We start from the raw sequence: 20,941 nt of genomic DNA, 5'->3' as shown, positions 1-20,941 counted from the left end.
AGTCCCCAGCCGGTGAGCTGTTAGGACAGGGTAGGAGGTGTGGCCTTGTTGCAGGAGTGCGTCAGTAGGGCTGGGCTGTGAGGTTTCGAAAGCCCACGCTAGGCCCATGTCTCCGCGTTCCCACCTGTGGCTCAGGAAGTCACTCTTAGCTACTGTCTCACCATGCCTGCCTGCCATGATGATAATGGACTGACCTCTCAAACTGAGCCAGCCCCCAGGTAAATGCTTTTTTAGTAAGAGTTGCCTTGGGCATGGTGACTCCTCACAGCAACGGAATACTTAAGCTATGGAAGAGAGCCACAGGAAACTAGTTCTAGAAAAAAAAATCTATATTACACATGGAATGTAGGACTAAGGGCTAGCACGAGGACTCAGCCAGAAGGAATAGCAATTATAATATAGACTTCATTTCCAGTTGCATACATATACCTTTTATATAGTTTTACACTTGTACCCTTGTTTTTAAGTGACAAGATAAATATATTTAATCACGTTCCCATTAATTAATACTGAATCTCTGAGTTTAAAACATAAATGCCTCCGATCCGACATAATTCAAGTTCTGGAAATATTCTACACCCCCTTTAGCAGGGTGTGTATAATAAGGAGAAAATAAAGTCCAGCTGCGTTTCCATGCGGGGTCAGTTAAGACCCACAACGCCACTGTGTGGGCAACTTTGTCTGTGGTAGCCAAATTGCAATCCCAGGACTTGCAGGAAGCACACACAACCAGCAGATGGCGCTGTTTCTCTGATTTGATCCCAGATGACTATTGTGTCCTACAGGGTTTGAAATGAGTTTAGTTTTGGTGTTCGAGGAAGGATTCAACATGATTGCTGTAAAAGGATATTATTTTCTCCTTCCTTGTGTAATAGAGATTTGTTTTTGGCTAGGACTAGTTTCCTGTGGCTCTCTTCCGTAGCTAGTCTTTTCTTTACCCTGAGCTGTTTCAAGACCCCGTTTGCTGCCCACAAAATCAATACCAATTTAGGATTCAACTTTTATCATTAAAAAAATACTGTGTGGGGGGGGAAGCCTTCTGATTCAGGTGATGCTTTATTGGGATTGCACAGTTCAAAAGCCTGGAGTGTTAGGTGCAATTTAACCATTATACATTTTGGGAGTCACAAAAATTATATTATTTTTGAAGTCCCCATGTGCTTACGGCCTCTCCTCTCAGGCAGAAGTCTGGCTCTGTAGTGCCGATGTCTGTAGGTGGAGTCAGGGAGATGCCATGGAGCTGCCAGAGGGGAAAGATGTGAGCTGCCAGCTAGAATCTTGCCAGTAAGCCATGCGCCTCATAGTAAAATATAAAATAATGGAAATGGATTAATTCTAGGTGTAAGAGCTAGCTAGCAATATGCTTAAGCTATTGGCCAAACAGTATTGCAAATAATACAGTTTCTTTGTGATTATTTTGGGAGTCTGAGTGGCCAGGAAACGAACAATCAGCCTCCCCCAACACTTCATCAGCAGTTATCACTATGAAGGGCTCTGAGCCACTACCGTATGCCAGAAACACGTATATCAAGATGTTTTTTACTGTTTTTATTGCGCTAAACATTTTTCTCTGCTCCCCTCCCTTCCTCCCCTCTCCCATGACTGCCACACTCCCAATTTACTCAGGAGATCTTGTCTTTTTCTCCTTCCTGTTTAGATCCATATGTTCTCTTTGTTGTCTAGGTTCTCTGAGGTTGTAGACTGTAGGTTGGTTTTTCTTTGCTTTATGTCTAAAAGCCACTTTTGAGTGAGTACATATGATATTTGTCTCTCTGGGTCCGGGTTACCTCACTCAATATGATGTTTTATAGATACATCCATTTGCCTGCAAATTTCAAGATGTCATTTTTTTTCTTTGTGCTATGTAGTACTACATTGTGTAAATGTACCACGTTTTCTTTGTTCAGTCTTCGGTTGAGGAAGATCTAAGTGGTTTCCAGGTTCTGGCTTTGACAAAAAAAGCTGCTCTGAACATAGTTGAGCACATGCCTTTATGGTATGATTGAGCATCCTTTGGGTGTTTATCCAAAAGTGGTATTGCTTGGCCTTGAGGTAGATTGTTTCCTAATTCTCTGAGAAATTGCCATACTGATTTCCAAAGTAGTTGTACCAGTTTGCACTCCCACCAGCAATGCACGAGTGTTCCCTTTACCCCACATCCTCTCCAGCATCAGCTGTCATCAGTGTTTTTGATCTTGGCCGTTCTGACAGGTGTAAGGTGGAATCTCAGAGTTGTATTGATTTGCATTTCTCTGATGGTTAAGGATGTTGACTATTTCCTTAGGTGTCTTTCAGCCATTTGAGATTCCTCTGTTGACAGTTCTCTGTTTAGGTCTGTATCCCATCTTTTTTTCTTTTTTTAAATGGATTATTTGTTCTTTTGATGTCAAGTTTCTTGAGTTATTTATTTATTTTATAGATTAGTCCTCTGTCCAATGTGGGGTTGGTGAAGATCTTTTCCCATTCTGTAGGCTGCCGTTTTGTCTTGTTGACCATGTCCTTTGCTTTACAGAAGCTTCTCAGTTTCAGGAGGTCCCACTTATTGTTTCTCTCAGTGTCTGTGCTGCTGGATTCTATTTAGGAAGTGGTTCCCTGGGCCCATGCCTTCAAGTGTACTTCCCACTTTCTCTTCTATAAGGGTCAGTGTGGCTGGTTTTAAGTTGAGGTCTTTGATCCATTTGGACTTGAGTTTTGTGCATGTGGATAGATGCGGATCTATTTACATTCTTCTACATGTTGATTAATGAGAGTAACATCTCAGAACAAAACAAGAAGTCAAGGAGTTGAGGGTTTATGAAGATAAATGATGGGTTGGCGGAGTGACTCAGTGGGTAAAGGCGTTTGCTGTTAGGTCTCATGATCTGAGTTTGGTCGCTGGGACCCACACCGTAAAAGGAGAGAACAGACTCCCACAAATTGTTCTCGGATTTCAACAGGCTGAGGCATACCCCTAAATCTCTGGCAATAAGTGGAATAAAAATGTGGAGAAAAAGTATAGGAATAGAAATTAAAAAGGCCAATTTCTGAGAGAAAAATGTTGCTAATGACAACCATATGAATTACTTGTTAATTTTTTATCTGTGACTTTCTTTAGTTAATCTGTATATCCTGGGAATTGAGATAAAATGCTGTTCATAGGAATGACCTGCAGGGGGCAGCAATGGGTCATAGTTGTCTCATGAGGCCTTGCAGGCTGGTCTTCGGATACATCTTTCTGTTGTAAGGAGGCTGTTGTTTGTTTCCCGGCTGCCCAGACTCCTGAAATAATTATACAGAAACCATATTATTTAAATCACTGATTGGCCCATTAGCTCTAGTTTCTTGTTTGCTAATCTCATCTTAATTTAACCCATCTCCATTAATCTGTGCATCACCACGAGGGCTTGGCCTACCAGCCAGCTTTCAGCACGTATTTCTCCGGCATGGCTTCTCCTTGACTCTGCCTCCTTTCTCCCAGCATTCACTTTAGTCCCCTCCCCGCCCTGCCTAGCTCTACCCTGCCCTCTGAACAGGCCAAGGCAGTTTCTTTATTCACCAGTGGTATTCACAGCATCAGAGGGGAATCCCACATCAGTCTTTCTGCTTCTGTTCCGAACACTGTAAAACTACAGTGCATTTCTGCTATCCATACGCCTGACGGTGTTATTTCCTCCAACTTTTTATATCGCCAGAGTTTTACACTCCTGTGTGGGTGGAAGGCCATGGGTAGTAAATTATTCAATTAAAGGAAAAGTGAGCAAACCTTTTAAAATTTTATGTAAAGAATCTGTTGGGTCAGTAACTCCTTTGTTTCCAACTTTTGATTTTCACATAAGATCAACATAGTTTTTAATAAACTTTTATAAAAGCGGATGGTTTGCAAGCCTGGCGGTGGTAATGCATGCCTTTAATCTCAGCACTCAGGAGGCAGAGGCAGATGGATCTTTGTGAGTTTGAGGTCAACCTGGTCTACAGGCTGGGTTTCAGGACAGCCAGAGCTACACAAAGAAACCCAGTCTTGAGGAAACAAAAGCCAGCCAACCAAAGAGCTGAAAGATTTGCTATTTGATTTTTTAAAATTATTTATTTTATGTGCATTGGTTTGAAGGTGTCAGATCCCCTGGAAATGGAGTTACAGACAGTTGTGAACGACCATGTGGTTCTGGGAATTGAACCTCAGTTCTTTGCAAAAGCAGCATTTGCTCTTAACCCCAAACCGCCATCATGCCATTGGTAACGCCTCCATCCACGTGTCTCTTTGAGAGCCTCACAATTTTATTTCCAGACACAGTTTTGGCGAGACCTATATCCAGTGTTTCAAATATTTGGTAAACTTGCCTTTAATCTTAGCACAGGACATGGGTATTATGTTGTTCCCAGGAACTTCCCAGGAATAACGCCCAGTTTCAGAATAATGACAAGGGATGGAAGTGACTGACTGATGATTGTCTCAGACCCCGCAGTGGCCAGGCTGAGCGACTCGGGGACCTCACTGAAGGGATGATGTCAGCAGCCTTCATTTCCAGCTTGTTCTGAAACGTTCCATCCTCCAGGCTTCTGAGTCACCTTACCTGGATCTCACAGACGTCTGCTTTGTTTCAGGGTCCATAGGTAAACAATGCTTTTACTCTTCTCTGATCTCATAAAAGGAGAATCATGACTCAGTATCATTCTTCAGAGAGCTAGAGGTATACTCACATGTGTCTAGGTCAATGGTCAGTCATGTAAACAACCCAGAGTTGCTAGGCAACCTAATACACACTTAATTAGTTTCAGTGATGGCAGTGTTTACTCTTAGTTCTGGGATGTTCTGGGGGATTCTGAGTCAAGGTCCAAGGACACAGGTGTAGAACGGCCATATGTGATATCTTTGTTTGAAGCCTGCCTCACATTTCCTGGTCAAGAGTGCAATAATGAGATGTGGAAGTCTGAGGAGGGGGGTGCCGGCCAGACCAGAGAATGTGGGGATGACATGCATGTGTGTGTGTGTCCTACATGTGTGTGTTCAGTGCTATGAATGCTCAGACTGGCTTCTAATGGCTCTTTAGGTCATAACTCACACACCTCTTTTCCCCTGAAGCCATCCATATGACTGTCTCCTGTTATGTATCTTTGTTATTATTGTTATTGGTTTTGGTTGTTGAATTTCCTTCTGTGTTATAATCATGGGACTCCCACCCTGTATCTAAGCCAAGGAGGCCGGAGAGGACAGCATCCATTCTCCCCACTGTCATCTTAAGCTTCCCCTGACCAGATTAAAGTTTCAGGAGTTCTGGGTAGGAGTCAGTGACAGGACAAGAGATGGCTAGGACACCCATCTTTGCGCTGAAGCTCTCCCGTGGACGCTGGAGGCTTTCCCCTGACACTAACACTGGAGCTTAAGCTACTCCTCCATCAAGCCCACTGGCCCACCATAAGAGCCCCTCCCCTGCCAGTACCACCTCCAGTGAAGGGGAATGCTTAAATCAGCCAGGATCAGCTCCTAAACTTCTCCCACCATTCCTGAGCAAACCCCTTTCCCAGGAGCGTTCAGGATACCTGCTCATTTTCCAATGTTATAATCGCACAGACTCTGGAGCAGAACAGAAGTTTATCTCCTCACGGCTCGAGAGGCTGGACACTGGAACTCAGCTCAGGGCTGACATCGAGATCAGTGTGGATCAAGGACCAGAAAGGACCAAAGAAACTTGAATCCTTCTTCCAGGTTCCAGCAACTGCCGATATCCCTTGCCTTATGGCTTTGGTCAATCACTCCATTCTCTGCCTCTGTGGTCACAATACCCTATCTTCTGTCCCGTGTCAAATCTCCCTCTGCTTTTTATAAGGACATGTGATTGCATTTGAGACCTACTCCTTGTCCTGGGTAGCCTTCCATCATGAGCGCTTTAATTATGTCTATAAGGACCGCTCCCTCCCCCTTCCCTCCCTCTTTATTTGCCGTAGACGGTCACATTCACACATTCTAAGGGGCCATACATGGGGATATCTTGTGGGGCCATTCCAACCTATCTGAGCTCCCTCAGTGTTCTCTATAGCTCTTGTGGTTGGTTTATGTCAGGGGCTCAGGGGCTCAAAGCCGTTCGTCTCATCTGTTTGCTCTTGCTGAAACCCTTCTGACTGGCGTGTGCAGGCATCCTCTGAATGAACCAGCAGACCGATGAAATTCAATATACAATTAGCATTGCATCTTTTATTCAGCAAGAAATTTGAAACCTAAAAGTCTTAGAGGGAAAACATATCTTTTGTGATAGACTCTCTTTCCCTGTAGGACTAGGCAGCAAAGGTGGCGTGTGGACCTCTCTATCCAGCGCCCAGGCAGACATGGCTAATGTTTTCCTAAAATATCAATCACAGTGGTAGCATCATTGACATGGATTCCAGGCAGTTGCTTCTTCTGAGTAAAATTAAGCAGCGAGATAAAAGATATTCAACCTGGATCTTGGTGACTGTCACCAGAAGCCTTCGCACTCTGGAGGCTGGAGCAGGAAACACTCCTAGTTGACCCGATTCTCACAGCAAGTTCCCTGGCCCTCTGGTTCTTACAGTCTTTCTGTCCCCACTTGTATGCCGTAGGTGGGGAGTGTTTTGTAGATGTGCCCATTAGGATGGGGCTCACAGCTCTGCATTTTCATTGGTTATGGTTTTCTGTAGTGGAAAGAGAAGTGTCCTGGAGGAGAGTGAGGACTGCACTTATCTGTGGGTGTAAGGACGAACGGTTGGAGATTTATGTTAGGGATTCTGCTGGTTTAGTAAATTAGCGGCTGCACCTTTTCCTCTAACAACTGTGCTCTCACCAGCACTGAGTCGTTAGCTAGGCTTTTAGTACTAAGCATGGTATCCATCTTGTTGGGTGGTATTAAGTCCAATTAAAGGGATGTTAGTTATGGCCAAGGTTTGCCACTACCGCACCTGTGAGGTCATCGTGCCATGCTGGCTGTGGATGTGGCTCATAGGTTCTCTCTTCTTTGGGAGACTGCATGGCACCTTCTAGGACCATGAAAGCCAGCCCCCAGGGAGAGGGTGTTCAGTCCTGGGTCCTGTTTCTGAAATGCATGGTGTTTTCACCAACACAGACTTGTCTTCCACCTCTGGAGTATAACCAAGGACAGCCACAATAGTCTGTATGCTTCTGGAGTCTTCTAGCCAGCCCTGGCCAACAACTCAAAAGAGGGCTAATTGTGTCTGGTGTGGGTTTTTTGTTAGATAGCCCCAGTTTTTTTTGTTTTTCTTTAGTAAAGCAGCAACTCCCCTTGAGTTTCCAAAACAAATCTCTGCATCAAATAGAGGATATTTTTCTTTAACCTTGACACATATGATAATCTCTTTTTATGGTGCCAAATACAAATTGTGCCCCCTCCCCCGTCTCCAGTTATCTTCAGCATCTACTCATCCCAGTGAAGTTCCTTTTCCTTCTCCATCATACTGACATTTATTTTGTTGTCTGTTCCCACAAAACACAATACATCAAACACTTCTGTTCTCCCCTGGCATGCTCAGAGGAGACGCATGACCTGCCAAGTGGCTCCATCTGTTGCCAAGTAGTGCGCTCTGTCCTGTGCCCCCATCTCCATGCTTAGGGAGATGGTCCACGTGTGTTTGTCTCTGACCAGCTGCAGCATGACCTCTATCTCTGAGCCAAGTTGGAAGGACCCACAAGTCTCTAACTTCTATTTTCCCAAGGAAGGAGCCGAGTGACAGTGAATGACGCTTGCGGGGCAGGCACTCATGAGCGTGTCCGTCTAGCGTGGAGACCAGGAAAAGCATGGCTCCCTACAGCGTGTGCTGCCGTGCAGTGTATCGCTGAGCCCACTTCACTTTGGAGGAATAGCCACATAGGCGGAAATTATGGAGCTGTTGTCTTTCTTCAGAATCGTGGATTGCAGATGTGTGTATGTATGCATATGTGCATGTATGTATTATGTATATATATGGGTACTTTGTCTACATGTGTGTCTGCATACTAGAAAAGCCCATTGGATCCCATGGGTCTACAATTACAGATGGTTGTTAACTGACAAGTGGGTGCTGGGAATTGAACTCAGAACCTCTGGAAGAGCAGCCAGTGCTCTTAATCACTGACATCTCTCCAGCCTGCTGTGTCATCTTTCATATAGGAAAATAACCGTATTTTGATGGTGTTTACTTAAGCATTTCTTTCCATGTATATATGTGTGGTATGTATGTGTGTACACATGTGCATTTGTTCATGTGTGTGCATGTGGAGGCTAGAGATTGATATTGGTGTCTTCCTCAATTGCTCTATTTTCTGAGACAGAGTCGCTGGCTCAAAACAGAGCAAAATATTTAGCCCAATAAACAGCAGGAATCAGTTTGGAGAGAATTACATCCAAATTCCCCAAATTATTGTTTATAAATGTTTGTTTACAGTTAAAGGAGGATATGATATAGAGATGAATACTTTGCATTAATTAGTATGGATCTTGGTTTATTGATACAAATTTAAGGTCAGTTTAATTTCTGCTCTTAAGGTGTTGTGTTTGTACAGCTCATTTAAAAATGTAATGTATAATTAAGAAATATAGGTTAATAGAGAGTCATCTATAATAGTCAAGCTTCTACTCATGTTAGTTAGGTTTTCTAGATATATAGAGATATATTTTAGTTAGATAGGTGTTCTTCATATTTTTCAGAGACCTTCAGAATATAGCATTTAAAATGTTTTAATAACTTAGGACTTTTCATGACAATGAGACACATATTCCTGGCAGCACCAATCTATTTCAAGAGGATGATGGACATTGAAGAGGCTTCTTATGGAGTTTGCTAGCCATTTGGGCAAGAAACTGCTCTTGCCTGGACTGATGCATAAACTAGACATGAAGAACCCACAGAGAGAGGACTGCTGAACTTGCCTAAAGGTGAGACTATCCTTTGGGGTTCCTGCTTCATGAAAGAGTCTGCCAGACATTCTGCAGGACACCAAAGAAAGTGACTGACAAACTGCCAATATAGGCAGAACTGTCTTTGAAATTTCCTACTTCGTGTAAAATCTGTCAGATATTATAGGCCTGTAGGCTGAAGATGGATGATCCAATGGTACAGAAGACCTTTGGGTGACTGTCCAGGCAGCAAGATGTCTTTGTCAATTCTAGAGTCTTGGAAGTTGCTTACAATGCACTTCTTGTTTACTTAGGTAATATAATATCCTTCTGGGGTCTTTGATAAATTTGAAGAATTTATAGTTATAGTTTTCCTTAGTTGTACTGAAAGATAAAGTAGATATAAATATTATAACTGTGATTCTTGCTTGATAACTGTTTTGTTATATGTAATTTTACTATATTAAAGTTAAAACCTTCCTTTTTACTTAAACAGAAAAGGGGAAATGGTGTGGAAAGTCTTTCTGTCTATGTGTTGCTTTTATTGGTTAATTAACAAAGAAACTGTTTTGGGTCTATAGCAGGGAAGAACAGAGGTGGGGAAAACTAAACTGAATCCTGGGAGAAAGAAGGTGGAGTCAGTGAGACGCCATGGAGCCGTCAGAGGAGAAAGACGCAAGCTGCCAGACAGAACCTTGCTGGTAGACCATGAGCCTCGTGATAAAATATAAAATAATGGAAATGGGTTATCTAAAGATATAAGATCTAGTTAGCATGGGGCAAGAGAGATGGCTCAGAGGTTAAGAGCACTGGCTGCTCTTCCAGAGGTCCTGAGTTCAATTCCCAGCCCACCATATGGTAGCTCACAGCCATCTGTAGTGGGATCTGATGCCCTTTCCTGGCATAAAGTCAATTGAGCACCCATGTACATAAAATAAATAACTGTTTAAAAAAGATCTAGCTAGCAATATGATTAAGCTATTGGCCAAGCAACATTTTAATTAATACAGTTTCTAAGTGATTATTTCTGGAATCTGGGCAGCTGGGAAACGAACAAGCAGCCTCCCCCAACTGGAAAGTGAACATGCTTTTGCATTAGTTTCTAGACTTTTAAAAACATTTACTTGTGTGTGTGTGTGTGTGTGCGCGCGCGCGTGTATGTGTGCGTATGTGCATGTGAATGTATGCTGTGTTTGCATGCCAATGGAGGCCAGAAGAGGGTGGCAGATGCCCAGAAGCTGGAGTTACAGGTGATTGTGAGCCACCCAGTGTGGGTCTTGGAACTGTTGTTGGGTTCTGAAGAAGAGCAGCCATCTTTGCTGTCTCTCCAGCCCCTCATATTTTTAAGACTGTTTAAAAATTCTCCCATCATTGCCCATCTATCAAATCCTTTGTGAATTCCGCCTCTCTGAGAGGGAGAAGCATTACATTAACATGCAGGCAGGTATACGAACCACTGTCCTCAGACTTGCTAGATAACTAACCTTTAGTGGTCTTCCCTCTTTTCCTGCTCTTCTTTTGGAGCCAGTGTTGATGAGGGGAAAACCAAACAGAAACAGCATGCTCGAATAAGATACTCAAGGGACCAAAGACTGACCGGAGTGAGCCCCGTGCTGGGTGGCTCCCGTAAACAGTGGAGTAGGAGAGAACTCTTGCCTAGTGGCTGGGATGGCGCTTAGCTGGGGTCATGCTTGCCTTGCATGCGTGACGCTCTGTGTTCTGTCCCCACCACTTCATCGGCCTGGCATGGTGTTCTACTCCTGTAGTCCCAACAGCAGGTTACAGATTACAGAGAGGCCCAGGCAGGAAGATTGCCACAGGTTCCAGGCCAGCATGGTCCACGTAGCAGGGTAATAGACAGGACTTTACAGAAATAAACAAATATTTGTATAAGACAGGTGCATGCTAAAGGAACATACTGTTTTCCAAACAATTTATTGTTTGAGGATTGTCCAGTCTCTGACATGAGAGGAACGGTGCCTCCCAAACTTCAGAATAAAGACTTCAAAGGAAAGCCTTGTTCTACAGGTACCTAAGGCTGATGATCAGAGCCAGCATCTTTTAATGGATGTGACAGTCTTTAGCTTTTCTGTAATTAACAGGTTCCCAAATCAGTTTCTAAAACTCGTGCCAGCTAGCCCTCCACACCAGAAGCAGACTAATGGGAAGCCAGTTTCCTGATGGATTATTCATTTGTGGCACCAGAACACAGAGTCTTGCTCACCTTTAGGTTGCTTTCCAGTGCACAGTTCTGACCATCTGATGGTCATGCTAAGTGTGGTTATTGAGAGGAATATCAGCATTCCTCCCAACATGACAGACTGTGGGGAGGCCTCGCAGCACAGAAAATGGGCACTGGTTTCTCCCGTGTCCGTCCAGAAAGGGAGGTAACGGCTGTGCTCCTTGGATGTCTGGCATTACATTTTTGGATGCAGCCTCACATAAACATCTGGTCAATTCTTTGAAGCAGACAGGTGCTACTAATTAGTATTGTTTATAACAGGTAATAAAGGTCTTTAATTGGAGGAGAAGCTATTTGGTTTTTTCCAATTACCCGATTTCAGGAAAACAAAGAGTGTTCTCTGACAAAAGATTCCTATCAAATGTTAGAGTCACAAAAGATCAAGGCCTGACAAGGGCAACTGACCACAATCCTTTTCGGTAAGTACTTTCTTTCTCTACTGTGATTATAAAATGCAATTTTAATTTTAATAAAATGACAAAAGTGATTTAATGGGAGGGATTTATCCTGTCTCGCAGCTGAAGGCACAGCCCACTGCAGTGGGGAAGGCAAGGCAGCGGGAGCTGCAGCTGCTGGGCACTGGGCACGTTCACCCACAGTCAGAACACAAAAGAACGCTTGCTGGCGCTCGGTCTGCTTCTCCATTTCCTACTGTCCAGGATCCCCTGCCCACGAGCAGCCTGGCTCACAACTTGTGATGGCCCTTCCCACAGCAATTACATGCCCAAGATAACCTCTCACAGGCGTGCCTAGAGGCCCATCTTCCAGATGATTCTAGTTTCTGTCAGGTTGACAATTAGCAGTAGCCATGGCAACTCTGTTATCAGTCTGATAACCAAACACACTCTTAAGTCGTAATATTCCACTCTGTCTTTATAGACCATGTTATAATACAAACACATTCAGGTCAACTTTAAAAGTCTCCATAGTCTTTAATAATTCCAGCTCTTTAATGGCCTAAAGTCTCTTAATGGAGCTTTAAAAAAAGTTAAAAAATAAAGTTACACACTTCCAACATAAAATAACAGAGTAAAAATTCCTGTTCCAAAATGGAAGAACAAGAACAGAGGAAGCAAGCGATGACAACAACACACAACAACAACATACAACAACAACATACAACAACAACAACACACAACAACAACACCACCACACAATAAACCGGTCATACCAAAGCAAACCAAAATCCAGAAGGGAAACCACCGAATCCTACAACTGCTTCTCCAGAGTTGGGTCTTGTGATGAACCTGCCTGGGCCTTCCAGCTCAGCCTTCTGTGTCATACAGATTCTCTCCTAGGCTGCTCCACTCAGTGCCTGTGGCTCTCTTTGGTAGATGTTCCGTGGTCCTGGCATCTCCGATATCCTGGGATCTCACTGCACTTTGAACTTAACCTTCTTAGCTACCCAGAATGGCCTCTCAGTGCCTCTCTGTAGAGACTTTAACCCAGTTGTAGCTTACTCGAGCTCAGCTTCTATTTGAAACCATGGAGCAGAGTCTCATCCACTCATCTTACGTGGTTCACGCCCTTCAAACCAGTGGCGCGTGGATGCTGCCGCCAAGCTCAGCAGCAGCTGTAGATGAAGCCGCCCCCCCCCCCCCAGCCACACTGACCCTGCATGTGCTGTTCTGACCCTGCGAACCCTTTCCCTGGGGGAACGAAGACCTTCAGCCCGGACTTTCTTTCTTTAAATGCGTGTGGGTCTTCATGAATAGGGCCTCCAAAGGCCGAGGCTCTCCCCTCGGGACACCTTTCTGGTCTCTTCGTAGCTGGAGTTTTCTCTCACCATTACAGCCGCCTTCTCAGCTTCAGCCTGATGCTCTCCTGTCTGTCTCTCGGCTCTCCTCTGCCAAACCAACCAGTCCATTATCTTGAAATTAAACTTCATCCCAGACATTGGTAAACATGAAGCCACACTCTTGGTCAAAATATCACAAGAATGAGCCTTGTTCCCAGGTCACGACAGAGTGCTTACTTTCCTGTGAAATCACGTGAGCTGGGGCCTCATGTCCTTTTATTTTTGAATTCTTGTCTTCTAAGTTCCCACAAGAATGGCCCTTAAAGCTTCTCTGCTGGCATTCAAGGGTTTCCTAACCCAGAGTTCTAACCCCTGCCACAGGTTAGTGACAGCACAGCTCCGTGGTCTGAGAACCACGTAGGTTCTTCACAGCCGTGGCTCCACTCCCTAACCCCTTCCTCAGGTTAGTGACATCACAGTCCCGTGGTCTGAGAACCACATAGGTTCTTCACAGCCATGGGTCTACTCCATGGCACCAATTTCTGTCTTAGTGGCTATTCTGTTCTGCAATAAAATCTTCTGACAAAAGCAACCTCAGGGAAAATGGCTTTGTCCTGGCTCATGAGTCAAGCTATTGATAACCAACGTATGGAAGTCAGGGCCTTGGGAGCTTGAAGCAGCTGGTCACATGACACCCACAGTCAAGAAATAGCAATGATTGCTTCCTAGTGCTTTTTCCTCGACCCAGAGGTGGTCCTTCCCCAAATCAAGACGGCTGTCCCCTCATCAGCTAACACAGGGATGAAGATCTTCCACGGGTCTCTCCTAGCGGAGTCCCAGCTGACGGCACTATTACTGAGTACTCACTTAAGGAAACCTGATCTTTCAAATATGAATAGTTTTTCTCCTTTTCTGGGCACATGTGAGTTGTCAAAGAGGTATTAGAGTTTAGGCAATTATTGACTTTTTGGCATGGACCGGAGAGATTGAACAGTTTTCCAGTTAAGAGTCTCACGTCTTGCCCACGACCCGAGTGCCTCTCTCTGTCTTGCTTCCTTTGCTTGTTTACACATGTCTACTTAAACCCCAGAGAGAAAGTAAGAAATAAGTAAGAAATGTCCTTAGATATCAAAGAACTGTTATTTTCTACTTGTGGAAACCAAGACCTTCAGGTAACATCTTAGAATTAATGTAAGCCTAGACTGACTCTCTCTCTCTCTCTCTTTCTCTCTCTCTCTCTCTCTCTCTCTCTCTCTCTCCTCCCTCCCTGCTCTGTTCCTCCGCCCTCCAAAGCTAGACACACATTTGAAATGGAAATGAATCTCCGTCCCAGCTGTCTGGGCCGCAGTCACCCTCCTCTGGGTCAAAGGAGTCCTGGCATATTAAGTTGAAGTGCTGGCGCTGGTTGTGAGCTTGTTACATTTACAGGAGAAAACGCATCCAGCCAGCTTTAGGAAGCCGCATGTCTAACACAGTTCTGCCACCTATGGGGGCCCAGCATAAATTTGTGGGTTGTCTCAGGCTAGATTACAACTTCATGCACGCTTCAAAATGTGCCCAGGGTTAACTTCTGTATTCGCCGTTTCTCTGGGTCCTGTTTTGTGGCTCTCCCCGGGCTTTACTGCAGCAACAGGTAAGACTAAGATTTTCTAGTTTGTGGAATAATCTCTCACGGTTTTATTATATCATGTTCCCCGACAACCTCGCCAAGTTTGGGTATGCGAGAGCAAGCCCAGGTTAGTGCCCGAGTTTCTGCCGGCCCTGACTTCCTCCAGGCCTTGGCCATCCTTCAGGTTTCCATGGGGTCCTGACCACTTCATCCCACGTGTCTGACAGGATCCTTCCTGAACACTGCTTTGGTTAGTGTCTCCTCTTCCCTCAGGGCATGGGCCCCCAAACCCTGGCTGTCCTCCAGAGATGTTCCCATGTTCAAGGACCTGGAGACCGTGACTCATGAGCTGCGAGAGGTCCTTGGCAACCTCTGCTGGCTGAAAGAAGATTAATGGCCCAGAGACTGTGCTTGCTGAAGGAGGAGGGCACAGACAATGGCAGTGAGTTCCTGCTTGGAAAACACGTGCCAGCCCATGAGGGGAAAGCCAGCCTTGGTTTGACCTCCGGGCTGGCCCAGGTAGTTTGGGGTGTGCGTGTCTTGGGGTGATCCTTCACTTCCTTTCCCTGCTGCTCCTGTTAGAAACAGGTGCACCAGATGCTGGCATACCCATTGCCCCTCAAAACCCTGCTGCAGGCTTTCTTCTACCTGCGAAGAAGAAGGCAGCTGCCAGTTATAGAGCCTCATGGAGCAGCCGAGGGCCACTCTTCAAGGCAGGCCATCCATTCCTTTATTCATTCTTGGGCGCCAACCAGTAAACACAGCTGTCCTTCAGTAACTGTCCATGAAGGATTGGGTTCCAGGGCTCCTGTGGAGGCCGAGGCCCACGGGCGTGCAAGAGTCTTATGGTGTCATGGTGTCATGTTGGCACGTGTCCCACACACTTCTTCAGATACTTTATTCATTTCAATGAATGGTAAGATAAATTTAATGAGAGAAGAGATATTCTACATGCAGAAAATGAAGCTGGATCCAGGCAAGGCCGCGGGCTGCTACCTGGAGAGCCCCCTGTTGCCACCCTGTCTTTGTTTTCTCCTCAGCACAGGGCTCCTGCCTCTGTGGCTGCTAAGGTCTGTCTGGATGCAGGGAGTCTGCTGGGGTCTGGCTGCCTCTCGTGGGTTCCTCTAGCAGGCTGATTCTTAGCTTTCTTTGTCATTTTTTATAAATTGCCTTAAAAGTCCTTTAGTCAAACATTTTGTCTGTAACTTTGGGATCCTGTTGGTGCCTGGCAAATTCTCAGGTGTCTTGGATAAGAGGCGGGACACCCAGTGGCCCTGACTGTGGCACTGGTGTGGGGACCAAGGAGCCTCTTGGAAGTCACCTCCTGGGACATGCTCAAGTGAACCCTTCTGACCCACGTTTTTGTGTCGTGAGCCATTAAAGCCTTCTGGGGCTCGTTATGCTCTGAGGGACTGAAAAGACCGGCTCTGGTGTTGCATTTTGGGGGTGCCATGTCCTCTTTTGCCGTGAACGGGCTCAGTGATCTTGGGCAGGTATTTAAAAGAAAACCTCTCTCCAATTTGCCCATCTGTAAACTACTGAGAGTAAGAACACTTCAAGTGGGTGTGTCTCAAGGGTTGTTAGGAGGAGTAAGTGAGACAGAACCGGGCACATGGTAGCACCTGCGTACGTGGGTGTGACGTCAATATTAAAGCAGCCTTGTTGCTGACTCTCCTGTCTCCTGGGCCCAGGAAAGACTTCCTGGCCTTGATCCTGAGGCTCCTAGAATGGATGTTTGATGTGGAGTCAGTCGGCTTTGAGGCCTGGAAGACGCAGCAGATCCACTCACATGGTAACATGAGGTCTCTCACAGTCTGGAAGGTGGCAGCTCCAGGGTTGGTTGTTTCAAAGTTGTGCAGTGTTAGCTGTGACCTGGTCTTCTCTACTGTCCTTCTCTTGGGTCCAGGGAACTCAGGCCTAGTCCTGAGCCTGTCTCTGTGCCATGGCTCTGGAAGGGATCACGCAGAGCAGCAGACATTTCTTCCCAATTGTTTAATATATATGTACACACATGCATACTTACATATGCACACGCACACACACGCACAGACACTGTGAGGAGCACTTATCCTGGAAGGCCCTCTATAAGGCCTCTCTCTTGTGCATGTGGGTCTTGTGGGGAAGAGGCACCATGCTTCCTTTCTGCACCAGGTTCCTGCCGTTTCAGCTGCCGGCACCTTCTTCCCTTCTTGCTGAGTCTCAGGATATAGGGAGGGGGGTGAGGGAAGGGGGTGAGGGAGAAGGGTGAGGACCTCCAGGCTCCTGTTAATTTTGTTTGCTACACCTGTTGCCCCTGGTTTATAGTACTTGGACTTTAAAAGAAAAGTTTGCCGGGCATCAGCCAGGCAGAGACACTCTGGCAGGACTTGGCAGGAAGCCAGCGCTCCTCCTCCGGCTAAGTGTGAAGCTTGCTTTGCGAAGGAACCAGTCCCATGACGCAAAGCCCAGAGGACCACCACAGGCACAGGGCTGATGTGAGGCAGGACACGGCCGAGAAGACCTCTTTGTTCTTGGCAGACCAGAGATGGCACAGTGTACATCTGGGTTTAATCAACTGTTGGTCGGCTACTAAATACTAAAATGCTCAGGAGTATGTCAGTTGGGCCCTGTTTACAGAAGGTACGGGGCTTTGCCACCACAGGGCGTGACATGTCACAGGGACTTGTCCTTTGCAGAGGCTCCTGAAGTTGAAAACAAACAGGCAAACAACAACAACAAAACAGCTTCGAATCAGTGAGCTCTTTTCAACAAGTTTCTTCTGGAGGCCAGGATTTTGCTCCTCCTAGGGTTGCTCAGGCCCCTCCTGTGAGCTCTAGTGTGCACAGCAAGGAGCTCTCTGCCCTGCTCTTTTCAGACACACTCCTGCCTGTGCGGAGGGCTCTGGGTGCTGAAGAAGGACCTGTTTCCATGGTCTCAGGTTGTGTGAGCTTCCTGCTAATGTCCTTTGCAGTGTGTGTGGTGTAATGTCACATGCCGAGAGAAAGACCCTTCCAGGACAGAACAATCCAGCTAGGAAGACGGGAGCCTACATCCACACAAGTCAGAACATCTCCAGACGGGACACACAGGACAGTGGAGGACGTACCCAGTCTAAGCCTCCTGTGGGGAATGAGGAAGGGGTTAGGGCTTCTACAGGGATGGCCCCTGCTGGGTTCTGCAGACTACAGAATTAGACATTGAGTTACTCTCCACAATAGTGACCACACCCATGTAGAGAACACGCAGGAGTTCCTAGCCCTTGGCTGAGACTTATTCACATATTAACTCCACCTAGAAAACTTTCCAGTGGATACCATGATGTCTTTTAGATGAGAAAAACAGATCAGAGAGATTAAGACATACCCCTGAAGTCACACAGCTGATGTGAGCAGGGTTTTTACATGTTCCCTTTCTCAAGAACCAACCTTTATCTTCTAAGGCTGGGGCACGGTTCCCCAGCCTCTTCTATCTGTTGGTCTTGGCAGTAGAACCTGGCTGTACTTTGCTTGATACTATATTTTGTTTATGTGTTTGTTTGTTCAGAGACACGGTCTTACTCCAGAGCCCAGGCTGGCCTCAAGCTCTTTCTGTAGCTTGGGTTGGCTTTCAGTTTGTGCTCAGCCTGCCTTCGTCTCTCCAAGGCTAGAACTGAAGGTGAACATGACCATGGCTGGCCCATCAGGCGCTGTTTTTGAGAGGCTTGCGTGGTGCGTGGTCCTGGAAGACAGCACTAATGTCCCGTTCTGGAACAGAGGACAGGCATGCTCACCACTCATTATAGAAGGCTCAAGTTCTGTGAACGCAGGCTTCCTCTTCCTTCTGCATGAATAGGCCTCAGCTGGCTCTTCAGAGCGCTCTGCAGGAGTTAGAACCAAGGGAGCCCACCCCAAGAGACCGGATGCTCATGCTGCTTTCTCTGCCAGCTAAATAAGCTTCCTTGTTTCTGACCCGGGAGTCCCGTGCCTCCTGCTCATGTCCCTGGACTGTGTTAGGACAAGCTATTTGTCTTAGTTGCTTTTCTATTGCTGTGACTGAAACCGGGACCCAGGCAACTTAGGGAAGGAAGGGTTGATGGCAGAGCAGAGTCAGCAGACACAGTGGCAGGGACAGCAAGCTGAGAGCTCACATCTTGATCCTCAATCTGGAAGCAGGGACAATGGGGCACATGTCTTTACATTCTGAAAGCGCACTTCCTGTGACATAATTCCATCTAAACTTACCCAAACAATCTCACCAGGTATGCAAACACATGAGCCTATAGGGGTCATTTATGACTCCAAGTGTTTGGATGAGGCCCGTCCACACAGTGGAGAGCATTCTGCTCTACTCTACTGAGATTAAAACCTACCAATGTGGTGTTGGTGGGATGGCCAAGGTGGTAAGTCTTGCTGCAAGCCTCACAGCCTGAATTCAAACTGGCGAGGCATGGCAGGGCAAAGGCAAGGGGCAAGGGGCAAGGGGCAAGGGGCAAGGGGCAAGGGGCAAGGGGCAAGGGGCAAGACATGGCAGGGCAAGGGAAAGGCAAAGACACACATAATAGTAATAATAATAAATAAATACATAAATAAAAACAAAACAAACAAACAAAAATAATAATAATAAAACATCTTAAAAAAAATAGGAAGAAGAAAAATGACCAGACACTGTGTGTTTGAATTAGGATCAGAATTTAAATTCTCTGAGTTCAAGCCCTGTGTTAGTTTCTGAACTGGTCAACAGCTGGGCTTAGGGAGACAAACATCTCCCCAAGAGTTACAGTTTGTTCCTTCTGGAAGGCAAAGGCTGACTGGTTGGCCTCGGGAAATGGCACAGTCTATGGCTAATTCCTTCCTTATCACTGGCTGGACTGTGCCCACTTTGGGGAGATGTTTACAAAGCTAGGAATTACCCCTAACCCCCAATGACTAATCTCAGAGGCTCCTTCTGCTCCTTTTAGGGCAGGACAAAAACCCCAGAGGGCTCTGCTTCAACTTGCCTGCCTACGTCTTACAGAGCGGAGACTGCCAGGAGGTGCCCGAGACCTGGGGCTCAAATCAAATAAAATCTAGCTGAGGAACAAAAACTCTTTTCTAAAGGGACTAATTGTTGGGAAATCCTTAGGTACCTGTGAGTCTTAGTAGCCAGTTCCTTAAGGGTTTCCTTTTAAATATTTTGACTGTTTTTACTTGGGTCCTCTCTTCCTTGGTGATTCCCCCTTTCCTCTATGGTAGCTACAGCTTATTTGATTAAGATTTTACTGAGCATTTGGGGATCAGGCAGTTTTGGAATCATGATTATAGATTGTGGCTTCACCCTTGACGTAATGAGGATCAAAACATAATTTACCACTCTCCAGGTGATGGATTAAGTGTTGTTTAATTATTTTCCAATCACAGTGTTTCCACGTTGCCAGTGACATAGATAACCGGAGCTCCAGCGGGTTGCACAGTCAGGACTCACACTCATAACCGGAGCTCCAGTGGGTTGCACAGTCAGGACTCACACTCATAACCGGAGCTCCAGTGGGTTGCACAGTCAGGACTCACACTCATAACCGGAGCTCCAGTGGGTTTCACAGGCAGGACTCACACTCACTCACGAGTTTCTGAGGAGTGAAGTCTGTGGCTGTTTCCTCCCATGACGCTCGTAAATTCTATACAATGAAAATCTTAACTGCAAAGTCTTTGGAACAGAAAGAAACTGCACTGATACTTAAACACAAAGCTAAACAGTAAATTTCTTTACAATCATTTTAATGAATAGTTGGCTGTCATTCTGTTTCTACTGGATTTTATGAGTAACTGAAGCATATTACAACCTTTACCGTCAAGGAAAAAAAAAGCTTTATTTGTTTTATTGTTATTTATTTATTTTTAGATGTTAAAATTTTATTTTAGGCATATGGATGTTTTGCCAAATGTATTGTTTATGTACCATATGTGTGCTTGGTCCCCTCAGAGGGCAGAAGAGTTACATCCCCTGGAACTGGAGTTACAGATGGTTGTAAATGGCCACATAGGTTCTGGGAATAGTACCCAGGCTCTTTGCATGACTAATAAGAACTTTTAGTCTTGGAGCCAGCTCTTCAGTTAAAAAAAATAAATTTGTGTGTTTGCTTTATTGGTTGAATATATTCAATTTTGCTACAAAAGTAAATAAAATACAGACAACACTAAGGAATAAATGTTAAGTATACATTATGAGTTTGTAATTAGCTTTCAAGAATAGGCAGAATTCATAAAATGTAAGTTAATAACTCGTTGGATGTATTACACAATAAAAACTATGGGACAGATAGGAGAGTAACTCCCTGGAAATATCCAGTCTCACATTTCTGTCTAGAAATGCCAATACAGTTTTGGTCAGTAGGTCAGTTAATTCAAATTTGAAATGAGAAAAAAGTCTTAAGGACTGGAGCTACAGTCAAGGGTAGAGCATTTTCCTAGCATCTGTGTTGTAAGGAGGCCTCTTGTTTGCTTTCTGGTCACCCAGACTACTGAAATAATCACACAGAAACCATATTAATTAAATTATTGCTTGACCCATTGGCTCTAGCTTCTTATTTTCTAATTCTT

Source organism: Alexandromys fortis, unplaced genomic scaffold, assembly GCF_014885135.2.
Source record: "Alexandromys fortis isolate MF-2015 unplaced genomic scaffold, M_Fortis_MF-2015_v1.1 scaffold_18, whole genome shotgun sequence".
In the NCBI taxonomy this organism is placed as follows: Eukaryota; Metazoa; Chordata; class Mammalia; order Rodentia; family Cricetidae; genus Alexandromys; species Alexandromys fortis.
This window is presented reverse-complemented; position numbering follows the sequence as displayed.